The sequence below is a fragment of the Pan troglodytes genome, chromosome 2, assembly GCF_028858775.2.
Source record: "Pan troglodytes isolate AG18354 chromosome 2, NHGRI_mPanTro3-v2.0_pri, whole genome shotgun sequence".
Classification (NCBI taxonomy): Eukaryota; Metazoa; Chordata; class Mammalia; order Primates; family Hominidae; genus Pan; species Pan troglodytes.
The window spans coordinates 183,164,325-183,184,329 of NC_086015.1; the positions used below are offsets into that span (position 1 = coordinate 183,164,325).

General features: G+C 39.7%; 1 protein-coding gene and 1 pseudogene across 7 annotated transcripts in view; one reads left to right on the forward strand and one right to left on the reverse strand.

Annotated features, from left to right (window-relative positions):
• PEX5L (peroxisomal biogenesis factor 5 like) overlaps positions 1 to 20,005 on the reverse strand; it is a 241,669-nt gene that overhangs the window by 193,276 nt on the left and 28,388 nt on the right. The gene's annotated exons all lie outside the window — the stretch shown is intronic.
• LOC134809623 (uncharacterized) lies at positions 8,433 to 11,834 on the forward strand (annotated as a pseudogene).

A 20,005-nucleotide genomic window follows, 5' to 3' on the forward strand; every position in this document is an offset into this window, starting at 1 on the left:
AACTTGGATATATATTCAAGTGCCATTTTTGGAGATTATTTTCTGAAAAATCAGTAAAATGCCATTATCAAGATAAAACTTCAAAATGCAAGTATACATATTGTCTCACAAAGAATGGGGGATGGACTTGGAATGCTGATTCTAGCATTGGTCTTGGAATTGACTGACTTCATTAGCAATATCTTGCATAGACCTTCAAGGAAACAGAAATCCGTGGTAGGGATAATTCTGAGGCCATGGAACAGAGCTAAGTTGTTTGGTTCTACCCACTATAGGCAGACAGGGACCATGGTCTGGCATCTTATATGTATTCTTCAGCATATCTAGGAAAGTTTAGATGCTTCGTAGAATTAAGAAGTATCACCACGATCTAGGAGAGCATGATAATACTTTAAAATGAGACTATCTCTACTAATGATTGACTGTTTTGAACAGAGTTCCTATATTTAGGTATAACTTTTTCAGAAATGCTCACCATGCTTAGTTTACATATTCAACCTTCTACTTAAAAACCTCTCATGACATATGTAATAGATATGGGATTTCCTCTTTTATTTTTAGTAGAAAAATAAAAACAGAAATGTCAGATAACTAGTTTACAAAATTTATCCATTTATACATTATATTCCTACCATACTAGCTATGTTATGAAATGCTTAAAAGTATTATTTTCCTTAATGACATAATTGACATATTTATATCTCAATGTAATGATATAAAGCAATTGTAATTTATATCATTTGTAATGATATAAAGCAATTTTTATTTCCCATAAACTTGGCCTTATGCACTTAGATTATGAAAATGATTGAGAATAGTGGCTTATTCAATCAACTTTGACACAATTATTCCATGAATATTGTTTATCAAAAGAGTAGTCACCTAAAAGAATTACATAAAAAATCAAGTTTGGCTGTTTCCACAGCATATATCAATTCAAATGATAAAAGTGTGATTTGTGTATCAATATAGAGGTGCCCTGAAGTTAAGAATATGTTATTTTATACCATAAAATCACATTCAGGTTTTGCCACTTTCCGATAAACTCCTTACCACATATTTCCCAACATTCACATGGAGGGCACTTATTAAATTATAGCATTAAATGTTGCATAGTTGAGCTGAAAATTACTTATAGGTACAGATGATAGTGCTTAGTTGATAAAAGTCAGTACATCTTTATTTCAGTGCTGCCATGGCCAGTCAGTACCATTGGATCTTGTGCCAGTTACTTAATACATTTAAACCTTCATTTCCTCATATGTAAGGTGAATGGATCAGATGAGATTATTTCTAGTGTCTTCCAGTCCCACTATTCTATGCATCTATGCTTATAAAAGCATGTTTCTTTGGTCGCATTTAGAAATTTCACATAGGTACTTTAATCATTTGCACTAGAGAAAAGATCTTGGCCCATGTCTTTCTTACATATTTCCCCCATATTTTAAAGTAACATGAAATTCCTTTCATTAGCTTCTATTTCTCCTCACAGTATGTCATTCTGATATCTTTTTTTTTCTTTCAGTGATAGGGTCTTGCTCTGTTGCCCAGGCTAGAGTGCAGTGACATGATCAACGTTCACTGTAGGCTCAACCTCCCAGGTTCATGGGATCCTTCTGCCTCAGCCTCCCAACTAGCTGAGACTACAAGTGCACAGCACCACACCAAGCTATTTTTTTAAAAAATATTTTGTAGAGATAAGGTCTCAATATGTTTCCCAGGCTGGTCTTGAACTCCTGGCCTCAGGTGATCCTCCCACCCCTGTCTCCCAAAGTGCTGGAGTTGCAGACATGAAACACTGCCCCCAGCCCATTCTGATATCTTTACTGTTGGTTGTTAGTACCAATAATTCCTTGAGTGCTTACCTTGTCCCAGGAACATTGCTCAGCATTTTACTTACATTATTTTGTTTAATTTTCACAGACTCCTGAGGTAAGTACTCTTATTATTCTTATTTTATTGATGAGGCAACTGAAATGTAAATGTGCTGGGTATATTTCCATTAGCTCACTTGGCTAGTCTGCTTTGAAGCTACAATTAAAACCTGTTTATATAATTCCTATCCCCATGTATAAACAACTCTATAATACTCCCAATGGACACAGGATGTGCAGCCCATGATCCCTGAAAAAATCTGGGGACATGCCTAACACTTAGGAACCACCACACTCCTTGCATTCTACATGTATTCCTGAGTGTAGCTGAAAACTCTGGAGACTCCTGGCAGCCTGCTTCCTCACCTCCACGGAGATAGCACCAAACCGAGTTACTGTCTTTAACCTGACTTGGAGCTCCCGGATGCTTGCCCATTTGACCTCTGGTATCTGTTGATCGTATAGCACTGGGGCAGGCCACAAATAATTTCAAGTATGTGCTTATTGCATCCTGGATGCACTGTCACTCCAGCTCATTAGGTTTTACAAGCAAAGTCGCAAGGCCAAGGTGACTATATCTACTGCAGACTCATGCTGTTTTATAATAGCTGGATCCTCACAGCTGCTGGGCAATTTCTTATCATCACTGCTACAAAGATTGACCCCTTTTGCCAACCAGAGCTCTTTCTTCTTCAGGATGACCTGGCTGCTTTCCTGAGCTGCCCAAGGTCTCAGCATCCTTTTTTTCCCCCCCTCTACTTATCTCTGGGTCTTTACCCTCTGGTTCTTTCTTTTTGTCTATTTTTTAGGAGAAAGCATTGTCTGGCAGGATGAAGCTCTTTACCTGTGGTCCAGATCTCATTGCCCTCACATTGATTTTGCCACTTTGCTTCACCAGCTATTCATTCACCTGCGTCTTCCATCTCTGACTCTCCCTCAGTTCTTTCCCTCTGTGTATAAACAGGCATAGCTCTTCTTCTGTCTAAATAATTTCTAACACTATACCATCCATTCTCTTTCTCCCTGTCTCTCTTTTCTCTTTAGAAGACATGATGTTCCTTTCCTGTTAACTTTTCAAGAAGATAAATCATAGGTAGACATAACAAAGTATATTTTCTTAGCTTTAGTTATTTATTTGATACAAAAAATCAAATCTAGGCTCATTCCTAGTTCCTAGATATTTAATTCCCATGGCGCTTATTTATAAAAGTAGCATATTAGACATTTGTTTTTGTTCTTAAAACATAGAAGGAGACAATACTGATGTTATCTCCTGAGCCCTACTTATGTGTGAGGGTCTGTGAGTCATAGGCATGAATCAGACCCCAGAGAACAAATAGTCTAATCATCAAAATGAAGACAGAGTAGAGACATAGAAAGCAGATATACCCTGATGTGACACTATATGCAATATATTCTTCCCAGCCTCATAGAAGTGTCCAAATTGTTAGATTGTTTAAGATTTAGTCATGCCAGGTACATTATTTAATTTTGAAAGCCAAAAGGAGTCTTAAAATATTTAGTCTGACTTTCCTTCCCCCATGTTACAGATAAGAGAAAAAAGGAGGCTCAAGAAAGGTTGAATGATTTACTTAACGTCACACAACTTATTAATGACAGAGTTGGTGCTAATCTAATCTACAGTGCTCTTTTTATTTTATCAGGATTAAAAAATCTCTTCAAAGCTTCATTTTAGCGGTTAGCATAATTATGATGCATGGTAGGTGCTCACAAATGTTTGTAATGCAGATGAGAAAAATCAATGACTGTGTGTTTTTTAAACACTGAATTTTATGCCAGAGCTGGAGTAGGTAAAACAGAGATGCAGTGGAAACGTAACAGATGGCTCCCACTCAGAAAAAAGTACTGTGTGTAGTATGTAAGTCCTCAATAATTATTTGTGGAATAAATAAAATTTCCAGAAATGGAGCAATTAAAGAACAAGTATTAAATTATGTGGAGCAGCGCACACGAATTTCAAGATGGTTAAGAAGCATGTGAGATAAAATCATAATACAAGAAGACTTCAGAGGGAATTCATAAGACTTTATGAAGAAGACTTCATAAAGTATTTGATTTTTGACCTGGTTCTTTGCATGTATGTATGTATGTATGTGTCTATGTATGTATGTATGTATGTACATATGTATGTATTTTTCCTTGCAGAACGCACAGTCTATAACCTAGTTTTTAGGTGATGAAAATAAGATTTAGTTAAAAGATTGTATAATAATTTTTACTGGGTGTGGATAACACTTAAAAAAATAACTCCCCCCCGTTATTACAAGAGTAACATGTTCACTATAGAAAATATAGATAAGAAAAAGAAAGAAAGAAAGAAAAATTAATATAACCACCAGCAAGAGTTCACTGTTCACATTTTGGTGTATGCTCTTCCAGGGTTTATATAATTGTCTGTTTCTTTGATTTCCATTTATCTGATTACTAGTCAATTTGAGCACGTAATTAATAAGTTTTTCATCAATTTGCACAAGTTCTTTGGCAAAATGCCTACTCATATCTTTTGCCCATTTTCCTATTGGGTTTTTGATAGATACAGAAATGATTTTCTTAGAAAGGGATCATAGTGTGTACAATTGTCCCTTGGTATCCACGGAAAATTGGTTCCAGGACTCCTCATAGATACCAAAACCTGAGGATGCCCAAGTACCTTATACAAAATGCTGTAGTATTTGCATATAACCTATGCACAACCTCCCATATATTTATTTTATTTTATTTTTATTTTTCGAGATGGGGTCTCACTCTGTCACCCAGGTTGGAGTGCAGTGGCGTGATCTCAGCTCACTGCAGCCTCCACCTCCCATGTTCAAGTGATTCTCCTGCCTCAGCCTCCTGAGTAGCTGGGATTACAGGCACACACCACCACACCTGGCTAATTTTTTTTGTATTTTTAGTAGAGATGGTGTTTCACTATGTTCGCCAGGCTAGTCTCTAACTCCTGAGCTCAAGTGATCTGCCCGCCTCGACCTCCCAAAGTGCTGGGATTACAGGCATGAGCCACCGCATCCGGCTTTCCCATATACTTTAAATCATCTCTAGATTACTTATATCTAATAATAGTCACTATTCCCTAAATAATACAGAAACACAGGAAAATAAGTCTGTACATGTTCAATGCACACACTTTCTTTTTCAATTATTTTCAACCTGCAGTTGCTTAAGTCTACAGATGCAGAACCCATGGATACCAAAGGCTTACTACATATCATTTTATAATTGCTTTTAAAATTTAATATATTATGAGCTTTCTTCCTGTAAATATGTGTAGTTCCACAATGTCACTTTCAATGTCTGTGTAGTGTTACATAGTTTATCTCTAATGGTGGACATTCAGGTTTTTAGATCAGTTTGCTGTTGTCCAGCTTGCCAACTGCCACCCAAGGAAAGCTATCACAAGCCGAGCCATTCCAGACCAGAAGAATCACCCAGCCATCCCATAGATAAATGGGAAATAAATGTTTGAAGTTTAAGCTGCTACATTTTTTGGAAGGTTTTTTATACATTAAAAGTTAATGAATGTGAATTCTGACCTTCAGATTAACCTTTGCCAGCTTCTAGTGTGTGATGTCTTCTGGTTGTGGGAATCCACTCACTCAAATCTTCTAGCGAAGTGCTCCAAATATTTTTCCATGGCCTCTTTGTTACCCCTCCATTTTTATCCAGCTCCTCCTCCTGGGCTATCTTTTGTCCCTCAACCCCTCAGACACCCCTTATCCCAGAGTAAAGTGTTTAGGGCACACTTGACCCCCCTGGATAGGGCCAGAGGGGCTGGGCAAGTGAAGGGAGTCATCATCCACTGGCTGGAAAAACCATGTACATAAATGTGATGGTTAATACTGAGTGTCAACTTGATTGAAGGATGCAAAGTATTGATCCTGGGTGTGTCTGTGAGGGTGTTGCCAAAGGAGATTAACACGTGAGTCAGTGGGCTGGGAAAGGCAGACCCACTCTTTATCTGGGTGGGCATCATCTAATCAGCTGCCAGCGTGACTAGAATATAAGCAGGCAGAAAAATGTGAAAAGACTATACTGGCTTAGCCCCTAGCCTACATCTTTCTCCCGTGCTGGATGCTTCCTGTCCTTGGACATCGGACTCCAAGTTCTTCTGTTTTGGGACTCGGACTGGCTCTCCTTGCTCCTCAGCTTCCAGATGGCCTATTGTGAAACCTTTTGATTGTGTGAGTTAATACTTAATAAACTCCCATCTATATGTATGTAGTTAGTGTGAGTTAATACTTAATAAACTCCCCTATATATATATGTAGTTATATATATAGCATATATAGAGAGAGTATATATATAGTATATATATACTGTGTGTGTGTATATATAGTGTGTGTATATATAGTGTATATATACACACACTATATATATATACACACACTATATATACTATATATACACTATATATACACACACTATATACACACTATATATACTATATATGTATATACACTATATACTATATATAGTGTGTATATATACACAATATACTATATATAGTGTGTATATATACACACACTATCTACATAGTGTGTATATATATAGTATATATATTTTTATATATGTATATAGTTCTCTCCCTCTGGGGAACTCTGACAAATACAGATCTTGGTAACAGGAGTGGTTCTAGAGGAACAGAATATTAAGGATGGGGTTCTTTGGTTGGTTTTGGGGTTTCTGGAGTTGGCTGCTTAATATGATTAGACCCCAAAATGCCAAGGACTCTACTTCTAATAATATGGAGAACACTGATAGTCCTTAGTGTGAAATGTTTAGAGAGTTATGCAAAATAAATGCATTTGACACTCCTGATTCACTGCTTGTGAGAGGCAAGCTGTTTAGTGACTCTATACATAATACCTCTGACCATATGTGGAGAACCAAGGAGCATGATGAAGCTGGTTGGTTGCTCCTTAGTTCAGCAGACAAAGTGACGAAAGAAACTGATGAACTCAGGGATTCTAACTCCCGGCTTCAGAAGCAAATAAGACTCATATCTACTAAGATTGCCCTGACTGAGAGTCTTATCTCCTGTAGAGAATGAGCTGAAATTGTAAAAAAACAGACACAAGCTCTTATCAAGCAAGTGGCTGACCTGCAACGAAAGGTGCATGCACAGCCTCTCCAGGTGTCTACTGTTAAAGTGAGCGCATTGATTGGAAAAGAATGGGACCCTGCAACTTGGAATGGGGACGTGTGGGAGGACCCTGATGAAGCTGGGGACACTGAGTGTGTAAATTCTGATGAACCTTTTTTGCCAGAAGAAACAGCTTCCCCATTCCCGTAAAGTGGCAACATCCCCTTTCCAACCCACACTGCCATCAGCCTTTCCACCTTTGTCTGAGGAGATAAACTCTGCTGCCTGAGGTAAGAGTGGTGGCCTCCCTTGAGGTAGTTGCCAAGCAAGATAATGTTGATTCTCATCAGGAGCCACCCCCAACACCCCTGTTAGCTTCTAGACCTATAACAAAGCTAATGCCCCAGCAGGGCCCTAGAGGTGAGGGTGAGGAGGTGTGCTACACTCGAAAAGAGCTGCTTGAGTTTTCTAATTTATATATGCAGAAATCTGGAGAGCAGGCATGGGAATGGATATTAAGGGTGTGGGATAATGGGGGAAGGAACATAGAGTTGGATCAGGCTGATTTTATTGATTTGGGCCCACTAAGTAGGGACTCTGCATTTAATGTTGCAGCTTAGGGAGTTAAAAAGGGTTCTAATAGTTTATTTGCTTGGTTAGCTGAAATATGGATTAAAAGATGGCCCACTGCGAGTGAGCTGGAAATGCCTGATTTCCCTTGGCTTAATGTAGAGGAAGGGATCCAAAAGCTTAGGGAGATTGGGATGGTAGAATGGATAAGTCACTTTAGGCCTACTCATCCCAGCTAGGAGGGTCCAGAAGATACACCCTTGACCAATGCCTTGTGAAATAGATTTGTGAGGGCAGCACCTGCATCTTTGAAGAGCCCTGTAATTGCTCTTCTCTGTATGTCACATCTAACCATGGGAACTGCAGTCACTCAACTACAAAATTTAAATACAATGGGAATAATTGGATTGCAAGGTGGCAGGAGCCAAGTGGCAGCTTTCAACCAACAAAGGCAAGGTGGGCGTAGCTACTGTAATGGACAGCAGAGGCAAAGCAGCAATCAGAAGTCTGACTCATGTAGAGCTCTGTCATTGGCTAATTAATCATGGTGTTCCTAGAAGTGAAATTGATAGGAAGTCTACCGCATTCCTACTTAATTTATATAAGCAGAAAAATTCCAGGTTGAATGGACAAAAGACTAATTTGAATTATAAAAACAGAGAATCATAGCTCCTCAATCAATTTTCAGACTTGAGCCAGTTTATAGACCCAGACCCCTTGAATGAAGGGGAGGCTGGGTCCCCCTGAGGAAGGATCCCACTACATCACCAACAATTTATGCTGTTAATCTTTCTCCTATCCTTCCCCAAGGAGACCTCCAGCCTTTTATCGGGGTAACTGTGCACTGGGGAAAGGGAAATGATCAGACATTTCAGGGACTACTGGACACTGGCTCTGAGCTGATGTTGATTCCAGGGGACCCAAAACATCACTGTGGTCCTCCAGTTAAAGTAGGGGCTTATGGAGGTCAGGTAATTAATGGAGTTTTGACTTACAGTGGGCCCAGTGGGTTCCCTGACTCATCTTGTGGTCATTTCCCTAGTGCCAGAATGCATAATTGGCATAGACATACTTAGCAGCTGGCAGAACCCCCACATTGGCTCCCTGACGGGTAAGGTGAGGGCTATTATGGTGGGGAAGGTCAAATCGAAGCCATTAGAGCTGCCTCTACCTAGAAAAATAGCAAATCAAAAACAATATCACATCCCTGGAGGGGTTGCAGAGATTAGTGCCACCATCGAGGACTTGAAAGATGCAGGGGTGGTAATTCCCACCACATCCCCATTCAACTCTCCCATTTGGCCTGTGCAGTAAACAGATGGATAGATCTTAGAGAATGACAGTGGATTATTATAAGCTTAACCAAGTGGTGACTCCAATTGCAGGTGCTTTACCAGATGTGATTTCATTGCTGGAGCAAATTAACACATCTCCTGGTACCTGGTATGCAGCCACTGACTTGGCAAATGCCTTTTTCTCCATTCCTGTCCATAAGGCCCACCAGAAGCAATTTGTCTTCAGCTGGCAAGACAAGCAATATACCTTTATTGTCCTACCTCAGGGGTATATCAACTCTCTGGCTTTGTGTCATAATCTTATTCAAAGAGACATTGATCGCTTTTCGCTTCCAGAAGATATCACACTGGTCCATTACATTGATGACATTATGCTGATTGGATTCAGTGAGTAAGAAGTAGAAAACACACTGGACTTATTGGTGAAACATTTGTGTGCCACAGGATGGGAAATAAATCTGACTAAAATTCAGGGACCTTCTACCTCAGTAAAATTTCTAGGGGTCCAGTGGTGTGGGGCCTGTCGAGATATTCCTTCTAAGGTAAAGGATAAATTGCTGCATTTGGCCCCTCCTACAACCAAGAAAGAGGCACAATGCCTAGTGGGCCTATCTGGATTTTGGAGGCAACACATTCCTCATTTGGGTGTGTTACTCAGGCCCATTTATTGAGTAACCCGAAAGTCTGCCAGTTTGGAGTGGGGTCCAGAACAGGAAAAGGCTTTGCAACAGGTCCAGGCTGCCGTGCAAGTTGCTCTGCCACTTGGGCCATGTGACCCAGCAGATCCAATGGTGTTTTAGGTGTCAGTGGCAGATAGGGATGCTATTTGGAGCCTTCGGCAGACCTCCATAGGTGAATCACAGAGGAGGCCTCTAGGATTTTGGAGCAAGGCCCTGCCATCTTCTGCAGATAACTACTCTCCTTTTGAGAGACAGCTCTTGGTCTGTTACTGGGCTTTGGTGGAAACAGAACGTTTGACAATGGGTCATCAAGTCACTATGTGACCTGAACTGCCTATCATGAACTGGGTGCTTTCGGATCCATCTAGCGATAAAGTGGGCCATGGACAGCAGCATTCCATCATCAAATGAAAGTGGTATATACATGATCAGGCTGGAACAGGTCCTGAAGGCATAAATAAGTTACATGAAGAAGTGACTCAAATGCCCATGGTCTCCACTCCTTCCACCCTGCCTTCTCTCCTCCAGCCTGCACCAATGGCCTCAGGGGGAGTTCCCTATGGTCAGTTGACAGAGGAAGAGAAGACTAGGGCCTGGTTCACAGACGGTTCTGCAGGATATGCAGGCACCACCCAAAAGTGGACAGCTGCAGCACTACAGCCTCTTTTCAGGACATCTCTGAAAGACAGCGGTGAAGGGAAATCTTCCCAGTGGGCAGAACTTCAAGCAATACACCTGGTTGTGCACTTTACATGGAAGGAGAAATGGCCAGATGCTTGATTATATACTGATTCATGGGCTGTAGCCAATGGTTTGGCTGGATGGTCAGGCATTTGGAAGAAGCATGATTGGAAAATTGGTGACAAAGAAATTTGGGGAAAAGGTATGTGGATGGACCTCTCTGAATGGTCAAAAACTGTGAAGACATTTGTATCCCATGTGAGTGCTCACCAATGGGTGACCTCAGCAGAGGAGGATGTTAATAATCAAGTGGATAGGATGACCTGTTCTATGGACACCACTCAGCCTCTTCCCCCAGCCACCCCTGTCATCGCCCAATGGGCCCATGAACAAAGTGGCCATAATGGCAGAGATGGAGTTACACATGGGCTCAGCAACATGGACTTCTACTCACCAAGACTGACCTGGCTACAGCCACTGCTGAGTGCCCAATTTGCCAGCAGCAGAGGCCAACACTGAGCTCTCAATATGGCACCATTCCTCGGGGTGATCAGCCAGCTACCTGGTGGCAGATTGACTGTATTGGACCTCTTCCATCATGGAAAGGGCAGAGGTTTGTCCCCACTGGAATAGACACTTACTCTGGATATGGGTTTGCCTATTCTGCATGCAATGCTTCTGCCAAGACTACCATCCATGGAATCACGGAATGCCTTATCCACCATCATGGTATTCCATACAGCATTGCCTCTGACCAAGTCACTTGCTTTATGGCTAAAGAAGTGTGGCAGTGGGCTCATGCTCATGGAACTCACTGGTCTTATCATGTTCCCCATCATCCTGAAGCAGCCGGACTGACAGAACTGTGGAGTGGCTTTTTGAAGGCACAATTATGAAGGCACAATTACAACGCCAACTAGGTCACAATACTTTGCAAGCCTGGGGCAAAGTTCTCCAGAAGGCCATGTATGCTCTGAATCAGCGTCCAATATATGGTACAGTTTTTCCCACAGCCAGGAGTCACGGGTCCAGGAATCAAGGGATAGAAGTGGAGTGGCACCATTCACCATCACCTCTAGTGATCCACTAGCAAAATTTTTGCTTCTTGTTTCCATGACATTACGTTCTTCTGGCCTAGAGGTCTTAGTTCCAGAGGGAGGAACGCTGCCACCAGGAGACACACAATTTCATTAAACTGGAAGTCAGGATTGCCACCTGGACACTTTGAGCTCCTCCTACCTTTAAGTCAACAGGCTAAGAATGGAGTTACAGTGTTGGCTGGGGTGACTGACCAGGCTATCAAGATGAAATCAGTCTACTACTCCACAATGGAGGTAAGGAAGAGTATGCATGGAATACAGGAGATCCATTAGGGTGTCTCTTAGTATTATCATGCCCTGTGATTCAGGTCAATGGGAAACTACAACAGCCCAATCCAGGCAGGACTACACATGGCCCAGACCCTTTAGGAATGAAGGTTTGGGTCACTCCTCCAGGAAAAAAAACCACGACCTGCTGAGGTGCTAGGTGAATCAAAGGGAATACAGAATGGGTAGCAGAAGGAGGTTGTCATCAATACCAGCTATGACCACGTGACTAGCTGCAGAAACAAGGACTGTAATTGACATATTTCCTCCTTCTTTTGTTAAAAACATGTTTGTGCATGTATATACTTGTACTAAGAAGATATGTTGATTTTATTTCCTTTTTCCCTTATCACGTGACATCAGATTTATTGATTTCATACCAGCATTTAAGTATTGTTAACTTTATGTAGTAATATTTAGGTTGGGGATTGGTGCATTTCTGGTTGTATGAGGATAGTTGTATTATGTTAGGTGTAATTATGACCTTATTATTGTCTTTATTGAAGATTATGTGTGATCTCAGGAGATATGTGTGGGTTCAAGTTGACAAGGGGTGGACTTGTGATGGTTAATATTGAGTATCAACTGGATTGAATTGAAGGATGCCAAGTATTGATCCTGGGTGTGTCTACGAGGGTGTTGCCAAAGGAGATTAACATTTGAGTCAGTGGGCTGGGAAAGGCAGACCCACCCTTAATCTGGGTGGGCACCATCTAATCAGCTGCCAGCTTGGCTAGAATACAAAGCAGGCAGGAAAATGTGAAAAGACTAGACTGGCCTAGCCCTCAAACTACATCTTTCTCCTGTGCTGGATGCTTCCTGCCCTTGAACATCGGACTCCAAGTTCTTCTGTTTTGGGACTTGCACTGGCTCTCCTTGCTCCTCAGCTTGCAGACGGCCAACTGTGGGACCTTATGATCATGTGAGTTAATACTTAATAAACTCCCCTTTATATACATATATATATAAAATAAAATATATAATATATATGGATATATAGAAGATATATATATATATCATATTAGTTCTGTTTCTCTAGAGAACCCTGACTTATACACCCACCGTCTCTCTGATAAAAACCAACTTGGTAAATAAACTCTGTGCACATGTTAAAAGAAAACAAATTTTTTTGTTGTTGTCATTGCTCATAGAGGAACGCTTCAAACCATATATTTGTAGCTAAACCTATGTACACATCTTTTGGACAGAGGGTTGATAAACAGTGTTCACTACATTTATTTTTCATTGTGCTTTCAAGTAATAACCTGTGAATTTTATTTGAAGTCATTAAGTTTTAATCATTTTTAATAAACTATTTTATGCATATGTTTTATACACATATGCAACTTGACATAAATGCTTTACTGGGGTAATATCATATGTGCTATTTTTATAGTTTAGTCTTTTCTTTTTTGCTTACCTACCCTTCCTGCTTCCCAATACATTTACATCATCAAATACACACTTATCCATCCATGAATAATCAACAAGATAATGTTTATTTTGTCTATATTATCCATAGTCATAGCCAAACACACATATTTGTAGGTAAATATATTTAACCATATACATATAGACGTTAGCTGGGGTTGTCGTTATTTTACAAGTAGTATGATATTGCACTTACTTCTTTGTACTTGTTTTTCATCTCTCAACTATACTTCAAGAACAACCACCTAAATCCATCTTCATAGCTCTATTTCATTCTTTTTAACGCCTGCATGTTATTCTAGGTATGAATGTACCATGAACTTCTCAACTTTTTAAAAAATACGAGCATTCCTTTGGTTTCCTTTTTCTCCTAACTGAATAATGCTGCATTTAGTATCTTTGTGCATATTTCCTTAAGTTCTGGTTGCTTTAGTGCCATGTGATAGATTCCTAGGGATGAGACTGCTGATTAGAAGAGTGTATTTTTTATTTAAAAATTGTTTTACGATGTTGCCAGGTTACAAGCTTGCTGACTGCCACACAAGCCTTTCTTAGTTATGCCTTTTCTCCTATTCTTGACAGAAACAGGTATTATTACTTTAAAAATATTTTTAAGTCTGATGAGTGTAAAGTGATATCTTTCATTGCATTTCCCTAACTATTAGTTAATTTGAACATCTTGTTATATGTGTTGATCATTTGAAGGTTCTCTCCTAGAAAATTCCCATTTGTATATTATCCCCAGTTGTAAATTGTGTTTTGGGTCTGTTTATGGGCAGTTTGTGAGAACTTTTTGTATAGTGTATCCATTTACTCTTTGTCAAATGTGTTGTAAATATTTGTCCAAACCTGTATTTTTCTATCAATATAATCCTTTTGGGGGGCATATTAATTTTTCCATCAAGAAATATATTTTCTTCAGTTTTAACTATAGCTGGAAATTCAGCTGCCCTAGAATTGTGTGAAGACTACCTAACAAATAGTATTTCACAAGAGAAGACTGAGATAATGGCAAATATAATAAACCTCTTCCTTGCAGAAAAAGTTAGGAAGTACAGTAAATAATCTTGCTAAATCAGGAAACAATTGCAATAACACAAATTGTCCCATAAAGATCTAAATTATCTTACATTTTCATAGCTTGTTAAATTTGGAGTGTATTTTATCTTCACATAAATTCTTATTTCACAGGGTAGGAAACGATTATAGATGAGACCAAGGAGTTTCTCTTTTCAAACAGAGAAAAGAATGATAAAAATCGAATTCATTCTGTGTTATTAACGGAGATGTAAACTGACACAAATCAGGTGAGGATTTAGAGCCTGACTTCAAATACTCTATTGAGACTTTTCTAAATAAAGCCAGAAGTCTTAGCAGCTCTGTAAACAAGGTGATTCAGAAAACTCAGTCTCTAAAGGGAGCTTAGCTCATTCTATCCTATCATGTGAAACATGGAAAACATCTGGGATTTAATCCATTATTACAACAATCTGTATTATGCTCCATGCTTATGTGTTTCTGAATGAGGAGCATATTCGGTTTTGTAAAAGACTGTCTAATTTATGTGAGCTCAGACTGGGCACTAAAAAAAAGAAAAAAAAAAGAAAAAAATAACCTGCCATAGATTTTAATACCAAATTGCAGAGAGCCAAAATATATTTATTTGACCAAATTTGTATTAGTGATATTTTAATTTTTTAAATAAAATGCCACAAACATATGTAAACTGGAAAATGATATATATAGGTCTTTCTTATTTCAACAATTTAATATAAAATAAAAATGGTTTAATCTCACATATCTAAATGCTTCAGAGTCCTCAGATCTTTGATTCAAGCTCAAGTATGATACAACCGTTTTTCAATTTGGAAAATATTTTTATTATTTTATAAGAAAGTGTCATGAGTTTAATCTAAATTTTTCAATAAGAACAAAAGGCAACTAATTAATAATGACATCTTAATGCTCCTTAAAAGGCTACTTTTGGCTTCCGTTGGCTACTAAGGTGATATTAAAGAATAAATAAATTTCTTAATATCCAGTAGACATCTGTTGGACAAATAAGTGAAGGGAATTCACACAATAGTGATTTGAACTTACAAATGAGCCATGTAAAGAAATGCTCTAGCAGCTTCTACTGACCACTGCTTTTATCCCAATCAATATCTTCATTGACTATTTATACAGGACGTCTTATGTTTGTCCCTCCCCCAAGAGGTGTGACAATTTCAGTTATGAAGAGAGAGTGATATTTGGAATAGCCTTTTCAATTTGGAAGCAATGTTATTTGAATAGTAAGAGTTTAGAAAGGTCATCCTACAAATTTATTTTTTGCCCTTGAACTGACTAAAAAAACCCCTGGCTGGGAAATTAAATCCTGAATATCTTACCAGTAGATTTCTATGGTCCTCAAACCTAATGTTTAGAGACCACTGATGCTAGCTACATTGATGGTCAAATTTAGTAAGACACATCAGATTATATTTTCACAGTTTCATATTCAAAATAGGCAAGCCAAATTTGTCTTTAGTTATTAGTGAAGAGTATTTATTTTATGGTAAGCATTTGGTAAAGTTTGGAAATAAGATGGAAAGGAGACTCAAACTGCAGATAAATCTTTTTGGTCAAGCTAATGGAAACTATATGTGTTTCACAAAGTACTGAAAAAATGTCCAAACAGCTGGGCATACTAATATGAATGAAATGGTTCCAGTTCTACAGCGGGACCCAAACCCATACCAAACAAAATGAAATAGAAACTTGGTACGAACTATCTAATTTATTGTTTTGGTTTTGTTTTGTTTTGTTTTTTGCCGAAGTTCAAAGTCTTGCTATATAAATCAGAGCTGCCTGGATTTATGTTAAAAAATGACATCCCTGGGCTCCACCCAAGATATACTGAAGTTAAACCTCTGGGAGGGGCCCAGGAAGCTGCACTTCCAAAAGCAGCCCCATTGGACTATTTATGCAGTCAAATTTGAACATCACTAATTTAGACCAAGCAGAATATCTAGTTGCCTTCACCGTTTAATCTGAATCATGCTATAAGAATTTGAATAAAAGAAACGTGAAATGCATACTAGAATTAGTTAAAAATTGAGCATCTCATATTGATCTTAGGTAAAATTTGGTTAGTATTTTTGTAAATGCGGTGTCTAGAATACATTAAAGTAACTTCACAAAATATGTCAGAGGTTTTAAATATATTTAAAAATTGAAAACTTAGCTCGTGAACACTTTCTATTATTGTGTTAATGTTTAAGCATAAGAGAGTAACTTTTTTTCTTATAACATATAGCAGGAATGTGTAATCTTTCTGACTGAAAGAGAAATAATGTATTAAAAATAGCATACAGAATGGTAAAATCATAATGAGTTACTCTGCATCAAATTGCTACTTCTGAAAACAGCTAAGTGTAAATGGATTGATGAGCGGGGATTTTAAAAAGTTTTTATTTATTTTTGTTTGTTTTTAGAGATAGGGTTTTCCTGTCACCCAGGTTGAAGTACAGTGGTACAATCATATCTTACTGTAGCCTCAAAATCCTGTGCTCAAGGGATCCTCCCACCTCAGCCTTCTGAGTAGCTATGACTACAATCATATGCCAACACACCTGGCTAATTAAAAAAATATTTTTGTAGGCTGGGCGCGGTGGCTCACGCCTGTAATCCCAGCACTTCGGGAGGCCAAGGCGGGCGGATCACGAGGTCAAGAGATCGAGACCATTCTGGCTAACATGGTGAAACCCTGTCTCTACTAAAAACACAAAAAAATTGGCCGGGCATGGTGGTGGGTGCCTGTAGTCTGAGCTACTCGGGACGCTGAGGCAGGAGAATGGTGTGAACCCGGGAGGTGGAGCTTGCAGTGAGCCGAGATAGCGCCACTGCACTCCAGCCTGGGCGACAGAGCGTGACTCTGTCTCAAAAAAAAAAAAAAAAAAAAAAAAATTATTTTTGTACAGACAAAGGTCTCACTGTATTTCCCAGGCTAGTTTCAAACTCCTGGTCTCAAGTGATCCTTGGCCTCTCAAACTGTTGAGATTACAGGCATGAGCCACTGTGCTCAGCTAGGTGAGTCTTAATTTATTTCTCAAAAAGGTATGCCTTTCTTTCTTATCTTTTCAAAATAGAAATTTTTACAAATGTGATATATCATTATTAGACATGAAATATCTAGGCATTAGAACATCCATTTTTACCATGTTTATCTTTTAGAAGTCTCCTGCTGTTGTTATTAATTCAAACTTTTTCAATACTACCTCAATCAAGTGACACAAAAAAGTACCCAGTTTTCCACTGGAATAGTACTCTTTAATGTATTCATTGCTCTCAGGTTGTTCTGTGCTTCAACCTTGAGTAATTAACAAAACCTCTTTGTATTAATTGCTGATCCCTCCCTTGATGGCAGTCTATGACATTTTTAATTAATTGCTTCAGCAACCTTATTTCCATTCATACCAGGCCTTATATTCCCTTCGCCACTTCCTTCTTTATTATTATTTTTTTGCTATAAATGTACATAAAACCTAATCCCTGAAGTAGTGAAAAAAAAGTTTTAAAAGTTTTCATTATTTATTTTTTCATTTTTACAAAAAATATACAAGGGCATTGACATTATACAAGGTCAAAAGCACGCCCTAACCGTGCAAGAGAAACATACCTATTGCTTTTAAAAGTGTCAAAGTTAGATGAAGTTGAGGTGAGGGCTTCTGGGAAGGAGAATACAGAAAGTGGAAACAAACTCTCAAATCCCATCTTTTGGTACCATTTCTTGTGAATTAGTCCGTTTTGACACTGCTGGGCAGTGGCATACCCGAGACTGGGAAGAAAAAGAGGTTTAATTGGACTTACAGTTCTACATGGCTGGGGAGGCCTCAAAATCATGGCAGGAGGTGAAAGGCACTTCTTACATTTTGGCAGCAATAGAAAATGAGGAAGAAGCAAAAGCGGAAACCCCTGATAAACCCTTCAGATCTTGTGAGACTTATTCACTATCATGAGACTAGCATGGGAAAGACAGGCCCTCAAGATTCAATTACCTCCCCTTGGGTCCCTCCCACAACATGTGGGAATTCTGGGAGATACAATTAAAGATGAGATTTGGGTGGGGACACAGCCAAACCATACAATTCCACCCCTTACCCCTAAAAATCTCATGTCCTTACATTTCAAAATCAATCAAATCAAATCAATCATGCCTTCCCAACAATACCCCAAAGTCTTAACTCATTTCGGCATTAACCCAAAAGTCCACAGTCCAAAGTCTCATCTGAGACAAGGCAAGTCCTTTCTGCCTATGAGCCTGTAAAATCAAAAGCAAGCTAGTTACTTCCTAGATACAATGGGGGTACAGGTATTGGGTAAATACAGCTGTTCCAAATGGGAGAAACTGGCCAAAACGAACGGGTAACAGGACCCATGCAAGTCCAAAATCCAGTGGGGCAGTCAAATTTTAAAGCTCCAAAATGATCTCCTTTGACTCCAGGTCTCACATCCATGTCATGCGGATGCAAGAGGTGGGTTCCCATGGTCTTGGGCAGTTCCACCCCTGTGGCTTTGCAGGGTACAGCCTCCCTCCTGGCTGCTTCCACAGGCTGGCATTGCATGTCTGTGGCTTTTCCAGGCACACAGTGCAAGCTGTCAGGGGATCTACCATTCTGGAGTCTGGAGGACAGTAGTCCTCTTCTCGCAGCTCCACTAGGCAGTGCCCCAGTAGGGACTCCTAGTGTGGGAGTCCCTAGTGTGGGAGCTCCCACCCCACATTTCCCTTCCACACTGCCCTAGCAGAAGTTCTCCATGAGGGCCCTGCCCCTGCAGCAAACTTTTGCCTGGGCATCCAGGCATTCCCATACATCTTTTCAAATCTAGGCAGAGGTTCCCAAACCTCAATTCTTGACTTTTGCGCACCTGCAGGCTAAATACCACATGGAAGCTGCCAAGGTTTGTGGCTTGTACTCTCTGAAGCCACAGCCCGAGCTGTACATTGACCTCTTCCAGCCATGGCCAGAGTGTTTGGGACACAGGCACCAAGTCCCTAGGCTTCACACAGTGCAGGGACCCTGGGCCTGGCCCATGAGGCCACTTTTTCTCCCTGGGCCTCTGGGCCTGTGATGGGAGGGACTGCCATGAAGGTCTCTGACATGGCCTGGAGACTTTTTCCTCATGGTCTTGGGGATTAACATTAGGCTCCTTGCTACTTATTCACATTTCTGCAGCTAGCTCAAATTTCTCCCCAGAAAATGCCTTTTTCTTTTCTATCACATAGTCAGGCAGCAAATTTTCCAAACTTTTATGCTTGGCTTCCCTTATAAAACTTGATGACTTTAACAGAACCCAAGTTACCTATTGAATGCTTTGCTGCTTAGAAATTTCTTCCACCAGATACCCTAAATCATCTTTCTCAAATTCGAAATTCCACAAATCTCTAGGGCAGGGACAAATGCTGCCAGTCTCTTTGCTAAAACATAACAAGACTCATCTTTACTCCAGTTCCCAACAAGTGCCTCATCTCTTCTCCATCTGAGACCACCTCAGCCTGGACCTTACTGTCCATATTGCTATCAGCATTTTGGGCAAAGCCATTCAACAAGTCTCTAGGAAGACCCAAATTTTCCCACATTTTCCTGTCTTCTTCTGAGCCCTCCAAGCTGTTCCAACCTCTGCCTGCTTCCAAGTTCCAAAGTTGCTTCCATATTTTCGGGTATCTTTTCAGAAACACCCCACTCCTGGTACCAACTTACTGTATTAGTTCGTTTTGATGCTGCTGATAAAGACATACCCAAGACTGGGAAGAAAATGAGATTTAATTGGACTTACAGTTCCACATGGCTGGGGAGGCCTCAGAATCATGGCACGAGGCAAAAGGAACTCCTTACATGGTGGCAGCAAGAGAAAATGAGGAAGAAGCAAAAGCAGAAACCCCTGATAAACCCATCAGATCTCACCAGACTTATTCACTATCATGAGACTAGCATGGGAAAGACTGGCTCCTGTGATTCAATTA